The sequence below is a fragment of the Cryptomeria japonica genome, chromosome 1 (genome assembly GCF_030272615.1).
Source record: "Cryptomeria japonica chromosome 1, Sugi_1.0, whole genome shotgun sequence".
NCBI lineage: Eukaryota > Viridiplantae > Streptophyta > Pinopsida > Cupressales > Cupressaceae > Cryptomeria > Cryptomeria japonica.
Window position 1 is genome coordinate 127,660,216 of NC_081405.1, and position 26,091 is coordinate 127,686,306.

Sequence of the window (26,091 nt, forward strand, 5' to 3'; positions counted from 1 at the left end):
CTTCTCATAAAGCCAATATCAAAAATCAAAAAAAAAAAAAATCCTAAATTTCAGTACTAATATCCTCTTTATAATTATTTTACCAAATTATCGTTATTTAAAAATTAACTTGTATTAAATCTTCTTAAAATTTAAATTATATTTTACAATACAAATACCCAGTTATAGACATACAGCCATTAAAATTAGACCATTTAGAATAATATGTCAAAGATGAAAACAACAAAGAAGAGAGCACATACATAATAGAGACTATAAAAGATGAGTCACCAAGTGATCTTCTTATTCATCAAGTGGTACATATTTATACAACCATAGAGACAACCTTCCTATAAATCTGCTAAACACTTCAATAGCAAGATGTTGAAAAATAAAAACTAACTAGAGAAGAAGGACAAACCTATAGTCAAGTATTGCTGCAATTGAAACTCTTTGACATGTATATACCAAACACATCGACAATTCAATTTTTTTCGTATTCCAATACTACTCATTAAGGAATAAATGAATTTAGATGAAATTCTAATATATCTCTACATGGTACACACTTTATTTTGTTCAATAGCTTACTGAATACATCACTCGTGTTATCATTTGAGTTACAATATTACAACTCTATCTCTTAAGACTGAATTTGCTCTCTCAAAAAATGATGTTGTGTATCAATATGCTTTGATCTTGCATGATAAAAAGGATTGGTTACCAACTTTATTGTACTATCCTTATCACACTTGATTGGAGTTGGTGTTTTTTTCTTTTGTCCCTTATCTTAAAGAATTCTCTTTATCTATACAACCTCACAATTATTACTACATAATGCTTTGTACTGAGCTTCAATAGATGATAAAGAGGTATTTGTTTGAAATTTAACTCTCCAAAAAAAAATGCTTGATCCTATACTAAAGGCATAACTAGATTTTTATTTACGATCATTTGGATCACCTACCCAATTAGAATTTGAATAACCTATCAAATCAGCATTCAAATCATTAGTATATTCAATGCCAAAATTTATGGTAACCGATATGGAATGGCTCTCTTTGTTTCTTTCTAATGAGGCTTAAGAGGGTTAACCAAAAATTGTTTACGTATGTTGACTAAATATACAATATTAGGCCTTATAGTGGTCAACTAATTCAAACATACCACCATTTGTAGATATACAAAGTCCTGCTGACTTCTATAGTATCATTATGACAAGAAAGATTAACATTCTATTCTAAGGAGTAAATACCACATTACAATATTGTATATTAAACCTTTGGATCAATTTATTTGTGTAATTACTTTCAGTAATCAAAGTATTATCATGTTGTATCCATACTTCAATTCTTATATAATAATTCATTTCACCAAGATCTTTCATTTCAAATTCCTATGATAAATCTCTTTTCATTTCATCAATCAAATCTATAGCATTTTTATTTAGATTAAGTCATCCATATGCATTTTTTTATGTACAAATTTAGATCTTTTTTATTGTTGATATACCCCTTTTGAAAGAAGAATTTATGAATCTTTTCTTTCCATGATATTGGTGCTTTTTGAGACCACGCAATGCTTTCCTTTACTTGCATACCAAATGTTCTTTTTCATTATTTACAAAGTGTTCAAGTTGAACAAGACAAATTCCTCCCTTTAAATCACCATGCAAAAATGTTGACATAGTATCCATTTGGTGAAGATCCCAAGTGCAATCATAAGCCTAATATTATTCATTTTAGTAAAAAATACCAAATTATCCTCATAATCTATTCTTTCCTTTTGTGAGTGCCCTTTCTCAACTAATATATCTTTAAATTTATCAATAGTATCATTAATTTGTAATGATACTAATATAATTAAGTAGTCAATTTAAATAATTTATTGTACAGCCCTGTACTTAATAATATATTTCGGACCCTTTCTATTAATTAGTTAGTTATAAACTTTTTGGTGTCGGTCTGTTTGTAACTCTTCGGGAAACTTCCTGGAGCCCATTTATGTGGCTGAGGTTGAATTAGTTGTAGGTAGGTGTGAATTTGGTATTTTTGCTCTATATGTGTGAATTTGGTATTTTTATGTGTGAATTCCTATTGGAGTTCAATTGTCTGCAATTTCAAAGGTGGAAGATCCTCCCTACTTGGCATTCGCAGTTTCGGTGGGGGTAACTCCTCACCCTACTCTTATCTGCCCTCAGTTCGAGGTTTTTTTAATCTGAAGTGTTATCATTATTGAATCTAAATTTCTTCTTGTCTGGTGTGTACATTTGTGTTAAACTAATTATATTGTCCAACATATTGCACATAACAAAACTATTTTTTTGAGGCTAAGATTATCAGTTTCGCACATGAGAGTCAATTGTCCGTATGGAAGGCAAGGAGCATACGAGTGGAGGACCGTATGATGGAATTCGTACAGTGGAGGTTGTGTTGGTCGTATGGTAGAGACTTTATTGAGCATATGGTGGAGGGTCGTATGATGTTGGTCCTATGGTATAGTTTGAGTTTACCGTATGGTGGAGGGTCGTATGATGTTGGTCCTATGGTATAGTTTAAGTTTACCATACGGTGGAGGGTGTGTTGTCCATATGGGGTGGAGGATGTTGATCATATGGGAAGGTTGTGCTGACATACACATATGATATAGTATAATGGTATCAGAGCTGGTGATCTTGCTAGTCTATCAAGTAGTGGATGTAGGTGTACACCAGAAGGAGGTACCGTTTTGCTGATTGAATGGGGGAACCACAAGATCCTGCCAGGGAAATTATAGCATTGTTAAGGGAGCTAACTAGAAGTCAAGCTTAGCTCAATGAAACAATGATCAGAGAGGAACAACAACAAAAACTCATGGAGGATACATTGCGACAATTGGCCATAGGTAAAAAAAGTGGAGATCATGGCAATAGTTCAGTCATTGGAAGGTTAAACCCATAGTGCTCCCATTTCTAACCACTAATGCCGACATTTCCCCAAAGAATAGAAGCACCTCACGGGGAGCAAGAGCGAAATTTCCAGGAGTTGCAAGAATAGTTGAATCAAGATTGGAACAATGTAAATCTTGAGGGAGACATATCCTTCAAGGATTATGTTGAACTTTGGATGAAATACTCAGGTGGTAGAAGTTGTGGCTACTACAACTATGATATCAAATAGAAGGTTGGTCAAATTAATTTGTCATCCTTTGATGGGATTGGAGAAACCTCCGCATGAGCTTGGGTACAAAAAGAAGATACCTACTTCCATCTCAACTCGATGCCTGAAGATGAAGCTATCAAATTTGCAGCACTTCACCTGGAAGGAGTCGCTCACGAATGGTGGCATCATGGAATCATGGTTACCCTCATCCACAATCAAATAACTCCATATGCCAAATTCACAGAGAGGATTATAGACCATTTTGATGAAAAGGACCCAAAACTCAACTTCAAGGAACTGACTCAATTAAAGCAATCTGGGCCTGTGGACAATTACATTGTAGCATTCTAGAGACAATCCATATTGGTAATAGATATCTCAGAGAGAAGATTGGTGGTTTTATTCATGGATAGATTGATGGAACCACTAAAGGGTTGGGTGAAAAGGTTCAATCCCAAAACACTCTCTGAAGTGATTAAGAAGGCGCATGACATGGTGAGCTCGTCTTCTTCCTCCAAGAGTTACTCGCATGACAAACCACCCCTAGCCCCAAAACATCCATTTATATGAAGCCACAAGGCAAGAACTGAGGAGAAGAAAACTCTGCTTTACCTACAAGGAGCTGTGGGAACCAAGGCACTGATGCTTAGGCATTAAAGTGGTGTTTGACAATGAAGAAGAGACTGAGGAAGATGGTCACCAAAAAACAGGGGAGGATAAAAAAATATAGATCGTGTAGACATAATTTCCACACTGGTCCTTAGGGGAGGTGCCACTGCTGCTCTAACTAACACTCCAGATTGCAGTGTGTTTCGGGTTCATAGTACACTCCAAGGGCAATAGATCATAGTCATGTTGGACAATGGGGCCATTCTCAACTCTACCAACTCATCACTCATCACCAGGAGGGGTTTTTATATAGAGGAGAATGAGAGGTTATAAGTTAAGGTGGCGGGAGGAAATCTATTATCATGTACTCATCTGGTTCTACAACTCAGCATCACCATGGGGAAATACATAATGATAGATGATTTCTTCGTGATTGATTTGGATGATAAATATGTCATCTTGGGAATTCAATGGATGGAGATGCTCAACCAGTACACACAAAGCTTCAAGAGGATGGAATTCTCATTCAAAGTGGATGGCAAGAAGGTGGTACTAAGGGGAATGTCCAATGGCAGCATGAGGGAAATTTCAGCCAGATAGATAGAGGCAATCTTTAGACATCATGGCATCGTCTAGGAGAGTGAATAGATCGAGGAGCATCCGAGTTTGCAATTTCTTGTGGGCAAGCAATTTTTGGGCTAGGAAGATTGTAATGTCCCTGATATAATTAAATAGTCAATTTAAATAATCTATTATACGGCCCCGTACTTAATAATATATTTTGAGCCCTTTTTATTAGCTAGTTAGTTATACAATTTTTGGTGTAGGCCCACTTGTAACCCTTTGTGAAACTTCCTAAAGCCCATTTATATGGCCGAGTTTGGCTTAGTTGTAGGTAGGTTTGAATTTGGTATTTTTTCTCTATATGTGTGAATTCCTATTGTAGTTTAGTCGTCTTCCTTTTCGGCGGTGAAAGATCCTCCCTACTGGGCATCCATTGTTTCAGTGGGAGTAACTCCTCACCCTACTCTGCTCTGCCCTCCGTCTATTTTGTAATCTGAAGTGTTATCATTTTTAAATCTGAATTTCTACTTGCCTAGTGCATTAATTCGTGTTAAACTAATTATATTGTCCAACATATTGCACATACAAAAACCAGTTTTTTGAGGCCAATATTATTAGTTCTGCATAGGAGATTCAATTGTCTGTATGGAAGGTAACGAGCATATGAGTGGATGGTTGTATGCTGGAGGTCATACAGTGGAGGTCGTGTTGGTTGTATGGTGGAGGCTATGTTTAGCATATGATGGAGGGCCATACGGTGTTGGTCGTATGGTACAGTTTAAGTTGACCGTAAGGTGGAGGGTGTTTTGTCTGTACAAGGTGGAGGTTTTTGACCGTACAAGAAGGTTGTGTCATCGTACGCATATGGTACATTACATAATTTTAAATGTAGTTTTGAACAACCATTTAAATACTATAGAAATTTCATTTGCATCTAATTTTATTAATTCCCAAGTGTCATTGTCCATAATTGAATAATAATATTCTTGTGTTAGATTCTATTATTCTTTGTGATCCTTACCTTCTTCAAAATTTTGAGATTAATCTACACTCATTACTTGATCCATTAAAGTGTGTTCATTATACTAATTGGTGCCTTGATCTACCTTTTTGATATTCTTAGTGTTTCATTGTTGGATGAAGTAACTTCACCTTGTCTTGTCTCATGCCCACTATAACCATGAGTTTGTTGATCTGCAATATATGTAATTTTGCTATCTTCTTCAAGTAGTGCTATCATCATCCTATATTCTTTTCCCTTTGATTTCCTTTGTATAGCCTCTTCTCATTGGCCATCAAAGTGGAATCTACACTTTGAGGTGTATTTTCCATACACTTCTTCCATTCTTCTTTTGATAAAAGAATACTTGTCAAATTTTCAAAATAAGGTGTTTGTTCCCTTACAACAAAACTAGTAATATAGATATGATAATCACTAATAATTACATTCAAAGTAAGAGATACTAAGTCACTACTAGAGACTTGTTCACAAATATCAACTAATTTATCCCTTGGTTCCTTAATTCTACATGAATAATTGCTAATACTTTCATTTTCTTCTATTTTGATTGAACGTAATATTTTCTTTAAAAACCAAAAGTTGTGTTTGGAATCTTATACAAAAATTTCAAATCTATTCATGTATCGGTACAAGTAGTCATATCTCTTATATGAGGGATGATTGAATCCTTCACTAACATGTGCAAGAGCATCTTAGCTTTTGATTCTCTTTTCTCTCAATCTTGAACAACAACTTGAGGTGCACCTAATTCAGTCGCGAAACCATTTACAATGGGCCAAATATTGTATCCTTCCATTAGGGTCTACATCTTGAACTTTCAATTAATAGAATTGGAGCCATCTGACTTATTTTATATTCTTAGATATGAATCTGTAATATTTTCCATGTTAAGAAAACTAAGCAAAAGAAATTACTTGTCCCATGTGCAGTTTTTTAGTTTTTTCTGCCTTCTTTTTGTCTTTTGTTCCAACGTTGTCAATTGTTCAAACTATACAACTATTTTTTTTAAGATTGTGGGTAATTTTGATGCCCAAACTCCAAAGCAATCACTTGGATAATTGCAAACTCTTCTCACCAACAACTATGAGAATATTTTATCTTCCAATCACTTGGCTATTCTTAAGCTCTTCTCAACAATAATAGTGAGAATACTTCTTGGTAGCTTCTTCTCAAGCACATACTAAACAAAATTTAATAATAAGATGGCTTATAGCTCATCAACTCTCTCATTATTCATCTCATAAAGAAATTTACAAGGATCATCTCACCAGTCACAACTTTCAAAATATGCAAACAAGAATAAAGTGCTCTGATATAAAATAAGAATAAAATACCACTGATGAAAACAAAGAGTAAAATAAAGACATAATGGAGACTATAATAGTTGAGTAACTTAGAAATCTTTTTTATTCATCTAGTGAGACATATTTATGCAAACATAAAGACAACATCAAATTAGTTAAACTCTTTGACAACAAACTATTGAAGATTGCCAACTAGCTAGATAAGGAGGATAGATCTACAATTTTATTTATTCTTTCCAATTGAAACTCTTTGACGCATATGTAACACACATAGAAAATTCATTTTTTAATTATTCTAACAATACGATTCATCAAATCCTTCAATTTTCGAGCGCTATCACAAGTATTAACCCATCCACTCCTTGACATTCACTAAAGTGTAGATGTTATCCACTTTTAAAATAAAAGTAACTAGTTAATATTATTTAAATATAGTAAACTAATTGTACATCTCCAAATTGAGAAAATATAACAAAATATCAATGGGTGTTGTTTATATTTTTTAGGATTATTTTAAAACAACGGTCTTATAAATTTAATAGTGTAGTTTAACCTTAAAATTTTAACCTTTTAATTAATGGAAGCTAGTGGTCTTGTTAATTTTGATTATTTAGTATATTCAATCCAAGAGAATTATAATATAAAATAGTTAGAAAAAAAGATAATTGATAAAAATTGAAAATCTTGAGACATTTGACAAGTGGGAGAATTTTTTTTTAAGTGGATGCGATAATTTCTAGAGATCTCCACCTTTTCTGGTAGCGGAAAATGATCAAGAAAGAAAACAAATACAATCACAAATATGCTACACCATATAAAAAGACAAATTTTATTCAATGATAATATTAATAAAACACGTTCCACTTATTTATACAGGGCTTCCATTTAACAAGATTCAAAACTGAATAAAATACTATAATAAATGAAACCATGGAAGTGGAAAAAGACTTATGACATATTGAAGATTAGCAAACAAATAGCTGGTGAGCTAGAACAATGGTCTTCCTTATTTTTGGCTAATGTAGATACACATATTAATAGCTATGTCAAATATGTAGATCACTTTTAGTTGACTACATATGTGGACAATAGTCTTCATAATTTTTTAATAGTTTAGATTGAACTCAAACCATGGAAGAATTTAATTTTGTCTAGCATTACTCCTTAATTTCTTCCACTAATAGCTTCACCATTAATCATTCCTAGATTTTTTTCTTTGATATTCAAAATTCCCTGTAGGTAAAGCCTTTTGTAAAAATGCCTACTAAATGACGTTCAAATGTACAAAATTAAAGATGGATTTCTCCATTGTTGACTAATTCTTTGATGAACTGGTATCTCATATCTATTCACTTTCTCCTTTCCTGAAAAAACATTATTCTTTGAGAGTGAAATTGCTGATTTTTTGTGACAAAGATTGGTTTCATCTCTTCTCGTGTTTGCAATAGGTCTACCAATATTCTCCTCATCCAAACTGCTTGGCATGTTGTTGATGTGGCTGCTACATAGTCAAATTCAATTGATGTGAGTGTTGTTACAAGTGTGGTTGTCGTTGTACCAAAAGATCAACCTGTTAATGCATGATATAACCACTATAATTATAGAATCCACAAGAGTTAGTTAAGCCATGTCACAAACTTGAGCATTACGCTGCACAACACAAGGACCAAGGGCACACACCTTGCAACAATCTCCCCCCAGCACAGGCAAGGGGTTTGAACCTATGACCAAGCTCTGATAACACTTGTTACAAGTATGGTTGGCGTTCCACCAAAAGATCGACCTGTTAATGCCCGATACAACCACTAGACTTATAGAATCCATAGGAGGCAGTTAAGACAAGTCACAAACCCGAGTGCTGTGGTGCACAATACAAGGAGACCAAGGGCGTACACCTAGTGACAAGTGTCCCTATGGGTTTCTTATTTGATGCCCATGAGATTGCACCTATGGCACAACAAAATATATATGCAGAAGTACTCTTCCTATGATAAATATTACTTGCAAAATAACTATTAGTATAACCAATCAAATCAATTTTGTTATTTTTGGAATATAAAATTTGATAACCTCTTGCTCCTACAACATATCTTAGTATCCTTTTCCTAAATTTTCAATGAGAATCTTGAGATGAATCCATGAACCTTGAAATCGAGCTAACACCATACATGATATTTCAACTTGTAGTTGTGAGATACATTAGACTTCCAATAAGTCTCTTGAGAAAATTTGAATCAATTGACCCCTTGTCCTCTTTGCTAAGTTTGTTCCTATTGCAACTGGAGTTGGTGTTGGTTTATTGTTTAATATTCTGATATTTCTAAATACATCCTTGGCATAATTATCTTAACAAATAAAAGTTCTTTCATCAGATTGAACAACTTTAATGCCTAAGAAGTATCTCATCAATACCAAATCAGTCATTTCAATTATTTCATCATTGTTGTCTTGAACATGTCTATAGACAAATTAGGTGTGAAAAATAAATTACCAACATACAAGCAAACAATCAAAACTTGAGTTTGTTGATTGATTTTTATATAAAAAGTGGTCTCACTAACACTTTTGTTGAATCTATCACTTAACAAATATTAGTAAATTTGACTATATCGTGTCCTAGGTCTTTGTTTAAAACTATGTAGAGCCTTTTTTGATTTATAGACTTTTATTTCATGCTCACATACTTCATAACCGGATGGTTGTTTAACATAAATTGCTTTTTCAAGAAAACCATCCAAGAAAGTTGATTTTACATTTATTTGAAAAAAAATAACGATCATTTTGTACAACTATAGCTAAAACCCTTCTAACTATTCAAGTCTAGCAACTAGAGTAATGTTTCATTATAGTTTACACTATATTGTTGCGCAAAACCTTTTGCTACTAATGTAGCCTTGTGTTTGTCAAGTTCACCTTCTGCTTTAAATTTGGTTTTGTAAACCCATTTGACACTAATGCAATCCTTACCTTTAGGTAGATCCACAAGCTATTATGTTTGATTTCTTTCAATGGAATCAATTTCTTCATCCATAGCCTTGACGTAATGTTCCTTCTTAATTGCTTCTTCAAAATACATAGGATCACAAGAGAATAAAGCAAAATTTGAGCACAAATCAAAATTTTCTTCTCCTTGATCTTATTTGTTTCAAACTTCATTTTTTTAACCTTTTAATGAGGTAGGAGTAGGATTCGACTCATTACTTACATTTGGAGTGGGATGCTCTACATGACTTGATGATTGACCTTATACTAGATTCCTTGGTGGAGTGTGTGATCCTACTTGATTTGAGTGACCACCTTCTTCTTCTTTTTCGTCTTGTTCTTCTTCATTATAAGGTAGTGGTGCTCTAGTTGTGACTGAATTACCAACATTTCCATTCCATGCTTCTTCCTCCTTGAATATGACATCCTTGCCCGTAATCACTTGCTTTGAAATACAGTTATACAATCTACAAGCTTTTGATTTCTCACTTTTATCATCTATTTTTGTTTTTATTTCATTTGGCACTAAAGCATACAAAACACATCCAAAAATTCTAAAATGAGATACAAAATGTTTCTTACAAATTCATGCTTCTTGTGGAATTTTATCTTTAACATTTTTTTCAATGCTTCTATTCAAAATATATATTTCACAAGCTACTTCTTTTGCCCATAAATCATTAGACAAGTTTTTGGTCTTTAGCAAACTCCTTGGCATTTCCATTATGTTTTTTCTCTTCCTCTCTGCTACACCATTTTGCTATGGTGTGTACCTTGTTGTGAATTGTTTCTTGATCCTATGTTCTCTACAAAATCTAAAATATTACTAGAACTGAAATCACCAACCCTGTCAAATCTGAGTACCTTGATAAATAGTCCACTTTAATTTTCTTCCATTGACGTAAACTCAAATTTATTGAATGTTTCATAATTCTCCTTGAGAAAGTATATATAAGTTTTCTTACTGAAATCCATCAATAAATGTCATAAAATATATATTCCCACTTAAAGAGGGAGTCTACATTGGACCACATATGTTAGTGTGAATTAATTCCAAAGGAGCCCTTTTTTAATTTGATCTTTCTACTAGAAAAATTTATTTCTGATGTTTTGTCATTATGCAACTTTTACAAGAATTAGCAGGCTACATGATGGGTGGTAATCCTTTTACCATATTTTTATTCTATAATAAACTTAAGCCATCAAAATTAAGATGACCATATGTCAAATGCCAGAGTCTGTCTAGTTTAAATGAACTTCCTTGAAGTTAACTTCCCTTGTTCCTTGAATTCTATGAAATTGAAGGAGGAACATGCAATTCTTGGTCATCTCAACCTTTCCAATCAACCTATCACTAGTAATCTTATCTAAAATTATACATACATCATTGTTAAAGAAAACTATGTACCCTTTTTCAATTAATTGTCCAACACTCATTAGATTATGTTTTGATCCAAGCAGAAAGTAAATATCAGGAATATACCTTTTTTCTGCATTTTTAGTCAATACATGTATAACACATTTTCCTGTTACAGATAGTACACTACCATTTCCCAATTTTACTTCAGATTTCATAGAATCATCTAGTCAAGAAAATAACTCTTTCTTCCTTGCCATGTGGTTGCTACATCCACTATCTAAAAAACCGTATTATTTTTAGAGCTTTCTTGAGCTACAAGTTATGAATAAACTTCTGGAATTATTATTAGATAGACTTGAATAATTTGTACTATTTTTATCCATCTCTTCTTGTTTCTTTGTACATTCATTTTCCAAATGATCATATTTCTTACAGCTATAACACTAAACATGAGTTTTATCAAACCTTGGTGTTTCCTCTTTGACATCCTCTATTATTGGAGCTACTATTGGACTGGCTAGTCCATCCTCGCTGATCTATACTCATCTATCCACCTTTGTCTCTTCCTCTTCTTCTTCCTCTAGAATTAGATCTTCCTCCTCCTTTGCTAGATGAACCCTAAGATTTGAAAGCATTTTTTGAAGAAGAATTGTTATTTGTATTTATTCTAGATTCATGGGATAACAAAGACCCCAGTACTTCATCCACAAACACTTGAGTTAAGTCTTTTGATTCTTCAATAGAATCTACAATTGCATCAAATCTGCTAGGTAGACTTTTAAGAACTGTTTCAATTACTTTTTGATCGAAAATATTTTCCCCATGTGTTCTCATTTGATTAACAATATTCATTACTTTAGTAAAGAAATGGTTTATAGAATCAAATCCATTCATATAAAGATTTTCAAAACTTCATTTTGAAGTTTGTAACTTAGCTACCTTCAGTTTGCTAGTACTTTGATAAGTGGTTTTTAATGTCTCCCAAGCTTGTTTAAACCTGGTTGCTAAAACAACTCTTGAAAACACTGAATCCTCCATTGCTTAATGAATGAAAAATAAAGCCTAAGCATCCTTCTTCCTGTTATCCTTGAGTTGATCTCTTTCCACTTGTAGAAATGACAAATAGGTTGCATCATCCTATGGTTCTGCAAAACCATTGTCTACCAAATCCCATACGTCTTGACTAACCAAAAATTATAACTCTTACAATTGAAAATGAGGATTTGAGGCTGAGAATTGCTGCTATTTGTTGCCATATCTGCAAAAAAATTCTTAACAAAACAATATAATAGCAATCTTCTAAGTCTTCTTCAAAGTCTTAAAAAAGTTACCCTGCAATTCCATACTCTTACCTTGCTTTTGCGAGTTCTTGCCAATAATCTCTTCTCTGATTCTTTTCTTTCAGCTACAGCTTTGATGACAACTCTTTCTGAAATCTTTGACTGCTTCTTTTGTGTAGAAATCTTTTTAAAGTCTACAACTCTCCTTAAGGCAACCTGACCCTTGCCTTTCAAATCCTCTAATGCTGTCTCTGATACTAGTTTGATAGTACAAAATGATCAAGAAAGAAAACAAAGATAATAACAAATATGCTACAACATATAAAAGGACAAATTTTATTCAATTATAATCCGAATACAATAAAGCGCTATTATTTATAGAGCTTTTCCACATAATAGTATTCAAAACAGAACAGAATACCATAATAAATCAAACTGGAAATGTGGTATTAACAAACGAATAGTTGGAGACCTGGAACAACGATCTTCCTTATTTTTGGCTAGTGTATACATGCATACAGCTATTCCAAATGTGCAGATCACTTTTAACTGAGTGCATGTGTGTCCAGTCTTAATAAATTTTCAGTTTTGTTTGAACTCAAATCATGGAAGAAATTAATTCTGTCTAACATTTTTCATTTGATCAAATTTACAATCTTAAAAAGTAGGAACTGCTATTAAAAAAAAATTCTATTAATAATTCTGTAACAAATTTGTTTCTGCTTTATGAAACTTCCTGGATAAGGACCCCAGCCTAAACTACTTGTCAAAGAACAAATGCGCAACTAAAACCATAATATCTCCACCATCGATGGATGCATTTGAATTGTTAGCTTAAGGTTTAGGGGAAGCAGCAGTTATTGGCGCTGGGGAAGTAGTGGCGGTGTCAAATTTACCCCCAAATGGATCTCCAGGAGAGGGAGGCACTGGTATTGGCACAAGTTCTTCTTCTTCTCCTTCTCCTTCTCCTTCTCCTTCAACAGAAATGACCAGAAGAATCGCTACCATCAACACCAACACGGCCACATATTTCTTCGTTTCCATCTCTCAATGTAAACTTAATGCAAGCAAAGCATAGCATACAATGGGTTATGAGTTAGCAAGCAAAGCAAAGCCTTTTTCTCAAGGGTTCATCTCTGAGACCATAAAAACGCGGACTAAGTGCGTCTGGGATAATTGCTGTTTACTTTGACTGAAGGGATATCTTGTAGAGAAATGGTGCAACTCCATGAAGAAAAGTGGACAGTTATGACTTTCAAATACACAATTTATTACTTTCATGTCTGAAACGGAAGCCATTCAAAAAATTCAAAACGGCGCGTGGTTGGTATTTGAACGACGTCTGTCTAAAGTCAAGAAAAAGCGTAGATTTGATGGAAGCAATTAGGGCTGATTTTCCATACAATGCCTATTGTCAAAGCCTCGCTTCAGAAATATTTAGCCACTAGCAAAATGTGCTAATTTATTTAGAGAAGAGAACCAATAAATCAAGTTTAAATTTCAATGAGCATTTAAAAATAAGATTTGATATTTTAGAAAGTTGAAAGTAACTAGAAGGTTGATTAGAGCAAGTATGAGGCTATTGTAATGTGTTGAGTCATTTCTAGAGAATTGATAAATAGATAGATGGATTGATGGTTAGATTATTTTTATTGTTATAAAAGGTTTCTTAAGTAGATATATTTGAATTGTAGGAAATAAGAGCGCACACACTGTTATTTAGGTGGACAATAATGTGTGGTTTTTTTCAGATGATTAAGAATTAACCGAATGGGTATAACATAGAAATTTTATTATGGTAAGATGGAATATTATGAGAGTAATTTGAGTTATAGAAGGGTTAAAAATTGTTGGTGTGAATGAGGTATATTATCTATTCAATTTTTTTAGTAGGTCTCATTAACACTAATTTATCCTAATTTATTTAGGTCATTCTTAAAACATTACTATTTTATGTATTGTGGAATAGAGTTAAGTGACATGTTATAATTCTATATTATCTTATGTCTAACTTTGGCTTATATAACTCACAATTCCTCATTCTAATATAATCCATCATATTCAAATTGTTTTATTGTACACATCTTATGCATTTGCATCCTTAAAAAGAATATAATTAATTTCTAATATTTGGCCTCTCTTGTGCTTTCAGTGAAAATCATAAATCTTATGTGGCATCTTCATAATCAAATCCTGTGTGGTATAGGACATTCTATACCCCACTCTTTCATGATGTCAAAGCTTGTGAGATTACTTGTTAATGTTTTCAAAGATTTAGGTTGCTCTTGAAAATTTTAGTATGTTATTTTCTTATATCATATTATGACATGGAGAACCAAAAAATCTCAATGGAAATATTAGATTTTGGTGGGGCTTCTTTATATAGATTTTTATTCCAATTTCATTTTGAATTGTGTTATTATATATATAAGCTCTTTATTTCATTTCGATAACTAGGAACGTTAGTTTTGTCTTCTATTTTATTTAAATTGAACATTAGAGGTTAGATATGTAAATATTTAAAATTGGAAAATGGTTCTCAGATCTAGAAGGTATCTACATTTTTTGAGTATTTTAAATAAGTCTACCAAGTTCTATCACATTCAAATGGCCTAAAAATATAAGGGTTGATTGTCTAGTTTTAAAATATGATCTATTAGAAAATATTTTGCCTATGTTGTTTTAAAAATCATAACAAATATTTCTTGTATAGATATTCTATTCCACATAATATTTAGTGGTGTGCAAGAATGATGCAATCATAGTATTCATATCAATTTTAAATTTTTCAATTTTTTTTTTTTTTTAGAATTTAGAAAATCTATAAGGACTGTGAAGTATCTTATCCACAAAGTAAGTACAACATATATATAGGGTATATCCCCAGTCCATGGGCACCATGTGGCACCTACTACAATAGATCATTTATGACAACCATCGCCATGCAAGACCTTTAAAATAACTAATGATTACCCAAAACAACTTGATGCCACCATGAGATTTTCCTAGATTACATGATATTCAATTTAATTTAAGTATATAGGTTGTTTTTCCTTATTAATAAATTTCCTACAATTATGTAAAAAAATATTTAGTAGTCCAAAAGTAATTATAACATTCAAAAGGCTATTTTTTAAGCAAATGTTTTGTCATATGGTGCATTTTTACATTAGTATTTTTCTTTCCAACTAAACCCATCATAACTTGCATATACATTTTTCTAGTTATTCTTGAAAAGTTCTATTATAGATTATAAAGAATTCCTTTTATGAGAAATTTGGTTTGAAACAAAGCATGATTTATTGAGATTCACGATGGTCCTACATGTTTAAAGAAATTAACAATTTTTAATAGGTAATTTCAAGTAGTTCCCATTTGGAGAATTTTGAGACCTTCATTTAGATTCATATAATAAAAAATTTAGTGCATTTATTATGTATGTATGTATATACATATATGTATATATATACACATATTCACACAAACACACACACACACACACACATGCACACATACATACATACATACATACATAATTTATTATTTATTTACTAAGATCAAGAACACTTTATTGATCTATCAAGTTGCATATATAATCACATAGAATAATAAGTGTGAAGAATGTATATATTTGAATGTTTGTGTGAATTTTTGAGGTATTATTATGTTTTTGTTAGATTGAGTCTCTTGGATGGTCTATTATGTGGATAATTTTCTGGATTTTATCATGGTTATCATAATAATTATTATCACATGATAATATTATAGAGATAGATCAATAAGTCTTGGTGAAATGAAATATTAAAACATTCTAGGTTTCTTCATATTCTACCCTATCTTTATCAACTATTTCCTAAACCTTGAACATGGTATAAAAAATTGTATAATATTAAACAAATCATAGGAGTAATTAGTTGTAGTGGTGATATTGAAACCCAAATATCTATCATTCACATTGTGTTTCCTCGTGATCTTTGGACCACACTTTGAGAGATGTATGGAGACTCAAATGAACCTCTATTCCTAGAGGACCATATTTTTTATTACCTTATTCCACTTGATGTTTTTTGACCATATGATCTACTAAAAAACTAATTTCTCCCACAATAAGAATTTCATACTAAATATGATTCTAAATTATGATTATGATAAGGTTGCTCCACCAGCTCATTCCACCATAGAATTTGAAATTATTTCAATATTATGTTAGCTTAATCATAATTAATTTTTCACTAAACATGATGATTTATAGTTCTCAATAAATAGGGAAAATTAAATTTTGTGATGACATAGATTATTATGCCAATGATCATCCTCCTCTATCTAGATATTTACATTGAGACTTCAGTTTTGATCGCTCCTAATCTAGATTTAGAAGATTTATCTTGTTTATATAGGAGTCAACATCTTGAGATTGAGCACTCTAAAAATCCAATATCTATAGTTATATATCATGTTCATCCAAATAAAATTGAATAGGCATATTATATACTATATTTTATACTTGGAGGATTCTATTGAGGATATTCAAATCCTCTTTCATGTTTACTTCAATGGATTTGCATCATCTTCTTTAAATATCATGAGGGCACATTTACAATCTCTCTTTCTTTTTCCATACATTCATTTTACTATATTTGGATTTCCATCAATATCCTTCAATAATGTTTTGAGTAGTCATCTTGGTCTTTGGGTTGTGTTCTACATGTAATTCTATAAGGTATTGGGTTGTTACCTTCATTAGTTTTTCTTGAAACACCTAACCTAATTGTGGCTTATTTTGGCACTAGAAGGGAAACACTTGAGAATATCTTAATTACATCATATAACTTGATCTTTATTCTCTAGTATTTATTTTACAAATGGGAAGAGTTCCTATATGCATTTTTCTATTTATTTCTTCCCAATGTGAGGAATATTGGATCAAATCATTTTTACCATTCATTGTTAGGCAATTAATAAGTACTAAAGGATATTTTAAATTGTGGGGGCTTTTATGGTGTCTCTTTTTTTTATCTTATTTGGTAACTCTTCTCTCACATTTTTCTCCTTTTAATTATTATAGAGACCATATTTTTTCTCCCTTTTAAAGAAAGGTTTTATCCTTTCATAATTTTTAATTTTATTTGGTTGGAAAATTAATATTTACATTGGTACCTAGCATGAATTTATAGTTGAGAATAATCCTTGAACTATTGAATATTTATGTTTTCTCATTCTATTTTAGTCACACTTATGGGGGTGTTGATCTGGATGAATTATTTTACCTAACCAATTTACCTATTAGGTGGAAGTTCTCATTAGATTAAATAAGACAAGCTTGAATATTTACATAACAACCACAATACTAACATTGGGGGTTTGAAAAGGAGTGTGAGAACCCACTAAATAGACCACCTCACAAAAAAGAACTAGAACCAACCAATGATCAGAAATAACAAACAACAAAAAACTAAACTAGAAACTAAAGGACACCAAAAAATTAACACCACCTACTCAAGACACAAACCAATAGTCTCCCTGGTGAGGGTTATTTCTATTTTTCAATCTTGGAAAAACACTTTCACCTTCTTAGAAAAGATAATATTTCATTTGAACCTTTTTCATGAAGAAATTGTAAGTGATTTTCTTACAGACTTGACCATAGATTTAGTAGAATTTGAAACATTGGGAGATGCCATTCCACATAGAATCTCCTCTTCACATTTCTTCTATTGATCTCTTCCTATATTTCTTATGGAGAAACCATGTTTTTCCTCACCACTACATTGTTGACAACCACCATCTCATTTACTTTCCTTTTAACAGTCTCCTGGTTGCCCTATGATTCTCCAATAACCCTAGATATATTCTTCATTTCCTCCATCTAGTCAACCTTTTCATCAAGAGCCTTAATTCCTCCTCTAGATTATCCTATTTCTTAATCCTCTCTACCAAATCAATACCGACTAACTAGAATCTTTCATATTTACCTTGTATCACCCAATTGGAAGCTCTAGCATCATCCTCATCTAATGCCTCCAATACATTAGTTTTATTTTTTATAATTTAAACTATTCAAGAAGCCAGTGAATGAAAACATTATGTCTATTATAGGCACCATAATGTTCATTAAATTTCTTAGCAAATTCTAGTAAATTCCACTTCCTAGGGGAATTAACATGTGAGGGAGGAGGGGAACTCTAAGAAGGTGTAGAATGGGTAGTAGAGCTCACATTGGGGTTGTTTGGAGTCCATTAAGAGCTTGTGGACCAGCAGGAATTAGCCTTAGAAGAAACTTCCTTAGCACGTGACACTTAAATAATAATTTCTTTAGGAGGAAGGGTACGGGATTTATCTTTTTTGTTGAATATTTGGGATTAGCTCGGGTAGGCATCTATTTCCAATTGTGGGTAGTTATCACACTAGGGGCATCCTTGCAATTAGTGATCCTAGAAAGACCCACAACTAGGGTGGGGTTAGGGAGGGGACCCAAGTGGTTATTGGAGAACCCACTAGTAGGGTTCATAGCTAGGTGGAAATTATAAAGCCTCAAGATAAACCCCTAATATAGGGTGGGGGGATATTCTTAGAATTAGCAACAACAATAAACTATGAAATGGAAGATAAGGTCTAGTAAGGGAAGATTATTTTCACATAGTACATGAGATTATTTAGAATTAGGAATAAATAGGAATCAAAATGTTTGAATCTTCCACCTAAGTTAATGTATTTCATTAGAAGTAGCCTAGCTTCATTCTAAATTCTAGGAAGATATTCTGTATTAAAATCATTTTGCAAACCAACATTTTTTTTTATTTGGCTCTAGGAACCTCTTGAAGTCAGATTTGTAATGCCCCTTAGGTTTTTTGGGGACGATCACTCCTTCTATAATAAGATCAGTAGCATTATCTATATATTCCATAGACATACTTAAAACTACACCTCCAATATTAACTTTGCCTGCATTCTAGCAGTGAATAAACTATTTCAAGAGAGAAAGGTTAAAACTCTCCATGCTCTTGATATAGGACACAAGGTTGCTTCTGTCAACCATAGGGTAAATGATACAATTTTTTTTTAACCTATCATCGTTATCCATCTATGTCTAGATGATATCACTCCCCATAGCCCATTCCTAGGAAAACCAGTTACAGTGATTAGGAAAGGGTTATGAAAACCATCTCTAGGGAAATGATGGGAAATAGTGATACTAGGAAAAGTGTTGATTTTGATAGATTTAATAAGTCATATCCATGTTATTAAATAATTTAAGTACAACATGGACACAAAAGAAAATAAAAAGGAAATCCTTATATCTTTATACATCATTGGGATTTATTTTCACCTAATTTGTGAGATGAATATAATTAGGTAGCTCATATAGCACTATCCATATTTTGAGATGGTTAAAAAAAGGACCCAAGTTTTCAAGGTTTTCCATATATTTATTATCCTCTCTAAGGGTGTGGGTGATTCTAGGATGGAAAAATGTGAATATAAAACTCTAGAATCTAGTAATGAGGTATTTTGTCATCTCGCCTAGCACATCATTGCCTTGAATCATCATGATGCTATTGTTTGAGTTACCTTGTATAATGGTTCTTCAATAATATCTATCTGTAGTCACCATTTTAATAAAATTATAAGTTTGAGTACCAAGGTTATCTGCATAGGCCAAAACCAAATTGACATTTGGGTCCTGTTACCACGTGATTTATTCTTCATGGTGAGAATGGGTCGTCTTTTCCTTTTTTATTTTGGAGTCCTAGTTCATGCCATATTACCTTGGTTCAAGTCCTTAATGTGGCCTCAAATCCTTTTTCTAGTCATTTAAGTCAAGTTCAGACAATTCATTGTACTCCTTGAACACGTCGAACCGTTCTGAACTAGGTTCAAGATGTTCATTTAGGTTCAATAGGTTCCAAGGTGTTCAAAAAAAAAAATTCGTACTAACATTTTCTCTAAGTATTTTGCAGCGGCTCTTTAATAAAGTTTTTCCTGGTTGGTGATATAACATTTGTGTTGAACTTATTGAACTGAGTTCAAAGGGTTCAAATATGTTCAATGTGTTCAACAAAGCAAGTGGTCAACAGTTTAACGCAGCGTACATCTTGAACTACTTGAACACTCAAGAAGTAGGTTCAAGATGTTCATACGGGTTCAATGTTGGTGGGTCCCATGATTTCTAATGTTTTGAGAAGTGCATTTATTGCTAAATATGGAGAGGCAGAACCATATTGTAAAGTGATGTCATTCTTTGGCTTTTTCAAAACAAGTGAACATTTCAGGAACTAGAAGTTTCTTAAAGTACGCCGCCATGCATTCAATGCATGCGTGCAGGGGTCTAATCTACCAATTTGCCAGGTTCAGAATGAATTTGTGGAATCATTGCATTTAATGTGTCTATAACATTACCTTTCTCAATAAGGTATGAAAATCATTTGTGTTCTGCATTAGCTACTTGCTGCTGGATTTTTCTTTATGTTATCCCTGGATAGGAGTCTTTCTTGCTGCTAGCCGTCGTCCGATTATACGACTATGAAGGTGAGTCTTTCCTTATTTTCTCCAATGTTTTCCCTTGCATTTTCTCTCATACAGAAGGTTTCACTGCAATCAAATTTAGGTTTCTTGTTTTGAAATCATGAAGTCCACCCTGCACTTGTTTGGAAACGTCTTTAGCTTGGCGTCCACAGAAGCCATAGTTAGTGATACTGACCTGAAGGGTGAGAACCTTGAAGATTTGAAAGAAAGGGTGTTTAAGGGTGTTGATAAGTCTTTTTGTATAGAGATTTTGAGTAGTGGACTTTTAGAAGCTGCAGCCTTTCCTCCAGTAATTCCTTGTCCAGAGTTGGTTCAGGAGTGTATTGCCAGATATGACCCTCTATCTGAAACTATTAAAAGGGATAATGGTGAAACCCTTCTTGCCATTAATTGTGAGGTGATTTCTTTACTGTTCAAGACACCGGATTACCAGTTTTCTAATTTCTTCCCTACCCAGTCAATTAGTGAGTTGAATGCAGATAGAGCTGGACACAGGAATAATGTGGCAAAGTTCTTGTTGAAGGTCCCTCAGAGAGGTGGTTCTAGACTACCTAAAAATCCTAACAAGAAACACATGTTGCCACATATCCACGATGTGATGCTTCTGTTGCATCGAGCTAGAGGTTCTACCGAAGCTTATAGCTTTGATGATTGGATATATTGCTATGTGCAATTAGTTCTAGAAGGAAAACAATATTTGGATTGGGCAAGGTTAATTGCTGATTCAATGAGAGAGCAGTTGAGTCTAGCCAAGCAGTTTAAACAATACTTCTTCATGTCCTCATATCTTTTGTATTGTCTGGCCTGTGTTAAAGAGTTAACGGGTATACTCAAGCAACCCACTGAGGAAGATGTTTCGGTGTATGAGTTTTATCCAATGCTGCAAAAAGACAATGCCCTACAAAATTTCAGAAGGGTACACAATACATTCCTGGGTGATCTATGTCATGAACTGAAGGGTACAAAGGCCAAACGGATTTCAGATGATGCACAGACCTTGATTAAGAAGTTCAAAAGTTTTTACATCCAATTCCCACGCTTTTTCTATATACAGGTAGGAGGCTTTGAAGAGGAACCCTTCAAGCTTCCGCAATTCTATTCTGATTGTTTTGTATTGGCAAAAGTATGCAGACAACTAACTTCTGTGGTCAAAAAGGCACAATTGAAAGACAAGTGGGAAGGCCATTTTCCAATACAATTGGGAGTGTTATCTTGTAATTCAATGTTTGATGCACTAAGTATAGGAGCAGACCTTAGAAATTTTAATTTCTCTCTGTACTCTGAAAGAAAAGGGTTTGACAATAAAGGATTTTCTTGGAGCCTTGGCTTAATGCCTTATCTTTCCACACCACAGATCGAAGATTTCTGGGAGGACTGTTCAGATGAACTTAAAGTCTTCAAAAGAGAAAACATGAGATTGGTGCTGGAACAAGTTATTTCTTTGCAAATAAGGTTAGATATGAAAGGGCTTGAAGAGGATTTTCTTGAACTGTTTGAACTAGTGTATTTAGCCCATGCAGAGACTGAAATGCCCCCAATTAATTGGGATGAGGAGGAAAATGATGACATACAATAGAGAACCGAATGAGTTATGGAAAGAACTGTGGCATGGGTGGCTAAAAAGAAAGCAATGAAGCGAGGCACGAAGTCCCTTTCTGCAAGAAATATATCTTCACCAAAATGTTCTTCTAAGAGTGCTCCTATTCATGCAGATAAGGAAATCAAGTCGGCTTTGCCTAGACGTAGGTCTAGCCCAATTCTGGATTTCAGTACCCCTCAACATACTCGATCATGTAGTGTCGCCCAAAGCAAGATGGACCAGGTCAAGGATATGGGAGTAAAAGATGTCGTGCTTGAGGCTCAGATCTTTGAAATTGAAGATTTGGATGGTGAAGTTGCTTGTGCTTTAGACTCCCAAACAGTGACTGTGGCTATGATGCCACCACCAAAAATGATTGAGGGAACTACTCCGAGAAGAACCCAAAGCCAAAAAGGTTCAAGACCACTGCTCACCTGAACAATGACGAAGAAACTGGTAAATGGACGGCGGAAATTGCCTCTTACAAACTGAAAGATGAGAACAAAGAGGCCGGTTCTGATGATTTTGAAATCACGAAAGTAGAGTTGGGAAAGATGAGCAGGGATACAGATAACCATTTTTTCCAAGTGTTAGCGAAGAAAATTCTTACCCGGTTAGAGAAGGATGGACGGGAGAAAAGAGAACTTAAAAGACACATAAGTGTTTTGGCTCAGTTCATCGAAAGTATCGGTTGCGTTGGAGCAATTCCACTATCCCATGCCTTTGAGAATTTTGACCCAACTTATCCAAAAAAAAAGAAGTTGATGAACCAAGTTCAACGAGCTAAGAGCATCACTGAAGCAGTTGAAAAGTGGATTGAACAAGTAATCAAAGACTGTGAAAAATACATTACCGACTCCCGAAAGTTGTGCGATGAAGTACAAAACCTGATTTCTGAATTCCAACACTAGCTTGTACCGTGGGAGAAAGAGGAGCACAAATGGAAAAATGTCTTGCCTCTGTTTACCAAAATCAAAGAGTATGGGACTACCAGATTTCTGACAGAAGATTTAACTAAGCTGGTAGTTGATGAATGCCAACTTTTCATGCTAAAGAAAACTATCATGTGGTGGGTGCTCACCTTTCAGTCGGTAAGTACGGATGCAAAAACTTCTGTCTATGAACTCCAAGATTTGCAAAGTAGTATAGTCAAGGATAATAAAGTAGTTAATCCCGATCATGACTGGGAGCTAGGAATCTGCAGGTCAAGCACACAGGAAGCAGTCAAATCCTTCCGGTTGAACATGGAAAAGATTAGAGTTAGGAGTAGCTTCACGGCGGAGGATATAACCAAGGTAGCTAGGATCGAATCTATGTTTTTCGTTGGGAACGATCAATTGCTGAAGCACTCAGAGAAGATGGTACAACACAAGTGGAATAAAGAAGTGGCAAAGGTGAAACTCAATGCAATAAAAGTCCCAAGCCAATCAATGATCCAGGAACTCACAGCTGCTCATGACGCCCGCGAAGATGGAGAAGATGATGATGATGAAATATGATATAATGCATCCACTTACGTCTAGTTTTCCTTTTTTTTTTTTTAAAAAAACAACATTTTTCATAGTTATGCAAAAACTTTGGGACAACTGTCCCAAAATACTATCTATTGGTTTTGTAACTGTTTTATCGGGGAGTGGTCGATTTTTTAGGGAGACCTCCCCCGTTTAGACTATAAATTAAGTAAAACAGATGGTAGAAGGGTTAGATTTTAGTAATTCATTTTGGAAAACTTCGACAGAGTGTTTGTTTTGATATTTTCTATTCTTAATCAAAGGAAGAATCAGATGGTTGAGATCTGTGGTGGAAAAAGATTGGCAGATGTATCATTGTGTCTTTGATTACATAAAGATATATATATGAAATCTAATCATATTGTTTTTGGGGAGAAGAAAGATTTGTGTATTTTGAATCCGAATAGATAACATGTCTTTGCATATGTTCATCCGATCAAGTAACAGTATTTGATCATTTCATTGCAATATTTCATTATTCCTCTGATGTTCTTTCCTTTGAATGTATTGTTTACTCTAGAAAAGATTCATGTTTGCGGGTGGATTTATTTTCCTTGAATCTGTTCGTCTTTATTTGGAAGAAGTATATTGAACTTTGTTTCAGTTGCTATAGTTACATACTTTGAAAATTAAGAAAATAGTTTCCATTATTTATGAGATATGAGGAAAGTTATAGCCTTTCATCCAAGAATGAAATAGGCGGCCTTATATGCTTTCTGGTTAAAAGCTTTTCATTTAGATATAAGTAAAAATAAAAATGCCATTTTGTGAAAAACCTAGATAGGGAGCTGTACCAAGGCAAAAATTCAGAGGGAAGTGATTCGAACAAACACTTACCCAACTATTCAGTGAATCATTTGTTCTTAGAAGAAGGTAACAGAGTTAAAAATTAATCATTTAAAAACAAAGAGCAAATCTGTTCACTAACAGATTTTTGGTGACTCTGCTGGGGAGTGAAACAAAGAGGAAACCAATTTTTCAATAGACTGGTATGCCATAGACATAACAAAAGTGAACTCAAATTGGCAAAATTGCTCTGAGTTCAGGAAGACTATTGAGATTGAGTCTTGTTTGAAATAGTTTAGTTTTCCTATGAGTAATCACCCTGGATATTTTACCCAAATATAAAGGTGATAGGAAAGTTTCAGTTGAAGACCATTTAAACTCTTTTAATGTAGCAACTAGAATCCTAATAGTTCAATATGAGGATGTAGCTGTTAGGCTTTTTGTCCAAACTCTCACCAAAGGGGCAATAGAATGGTTTATCCAGCTGCAAGCAGGATCCATAACTTACTAGCAAATGATGAAAACTGCTTTTGAAAAAAGATTACAAAGCACCGATGATGAACACACATTACTGGCTCAACTCACACAAATGAAGAAGGAAATTCATGAGCCGATGAGGGATTATGTAGCAAGATATAATATGATTATTTACAAAATTCCTCAAGCCAAGAGACCAACTATAGATAATCAGTGATGTGTCTTCGTAAATTCCATGCCACCTGACGTAGGATTTCACCTCAGAAGAAGTAGACCGGCAGACCTAGACACTGCACAAAATGAGGCTATACATCTTGAAGATGATCTGATAACAGCTGGCAAATGGAGGAAAGATGTACAAATTTCTTAAGGACAATCTCAGGCTTCTATGTCGTCTACTGATCTGGTTGTTCAGTGGCTTGTCAATGATATGATTGCTTTAAAGAGGCAGATACCTAAGCCTGTAAACTCTTATCCACAAACTTATCAGGATAAAAGCAGGAGAACTTCAAATCAATATAACTATGGATGACCATTGCAACTTCTTGCAGCTCCACAAAGATTACAAATAGAGGCACCTCCTAACAAAGGTGTCATGTGTTCCTTCCATCTCACCACTGATCATGATGGTGTTTTGTTTCCTAATATGATAAGACACGTTCAGATGCAAAACACAAAGGATGAATTAGGAGAGTTCACCGAAGTAGAAAGAATTCAAGAGGTACCTGGTGACTCTGGAACATTCTACCTTGAATATGAGTTAGATTCAGAAACAGGTAGTAACATTTTGGCAACTCTTGAAGGTTCTTCATGTGCGATTCTAACCAGGAACCAACGAACCTCCCAGCCTTCTTCCTTTGTGAACCCTTCTGGAAGCAATTTCAAAGGAAAAGATCTCCTAGGTAATAGTTTTTCAAAGGTTCCTGAGGTTAAGATTTTGCAAAGGAACCATGAAGATCATAAGAGCTCTTCCTCT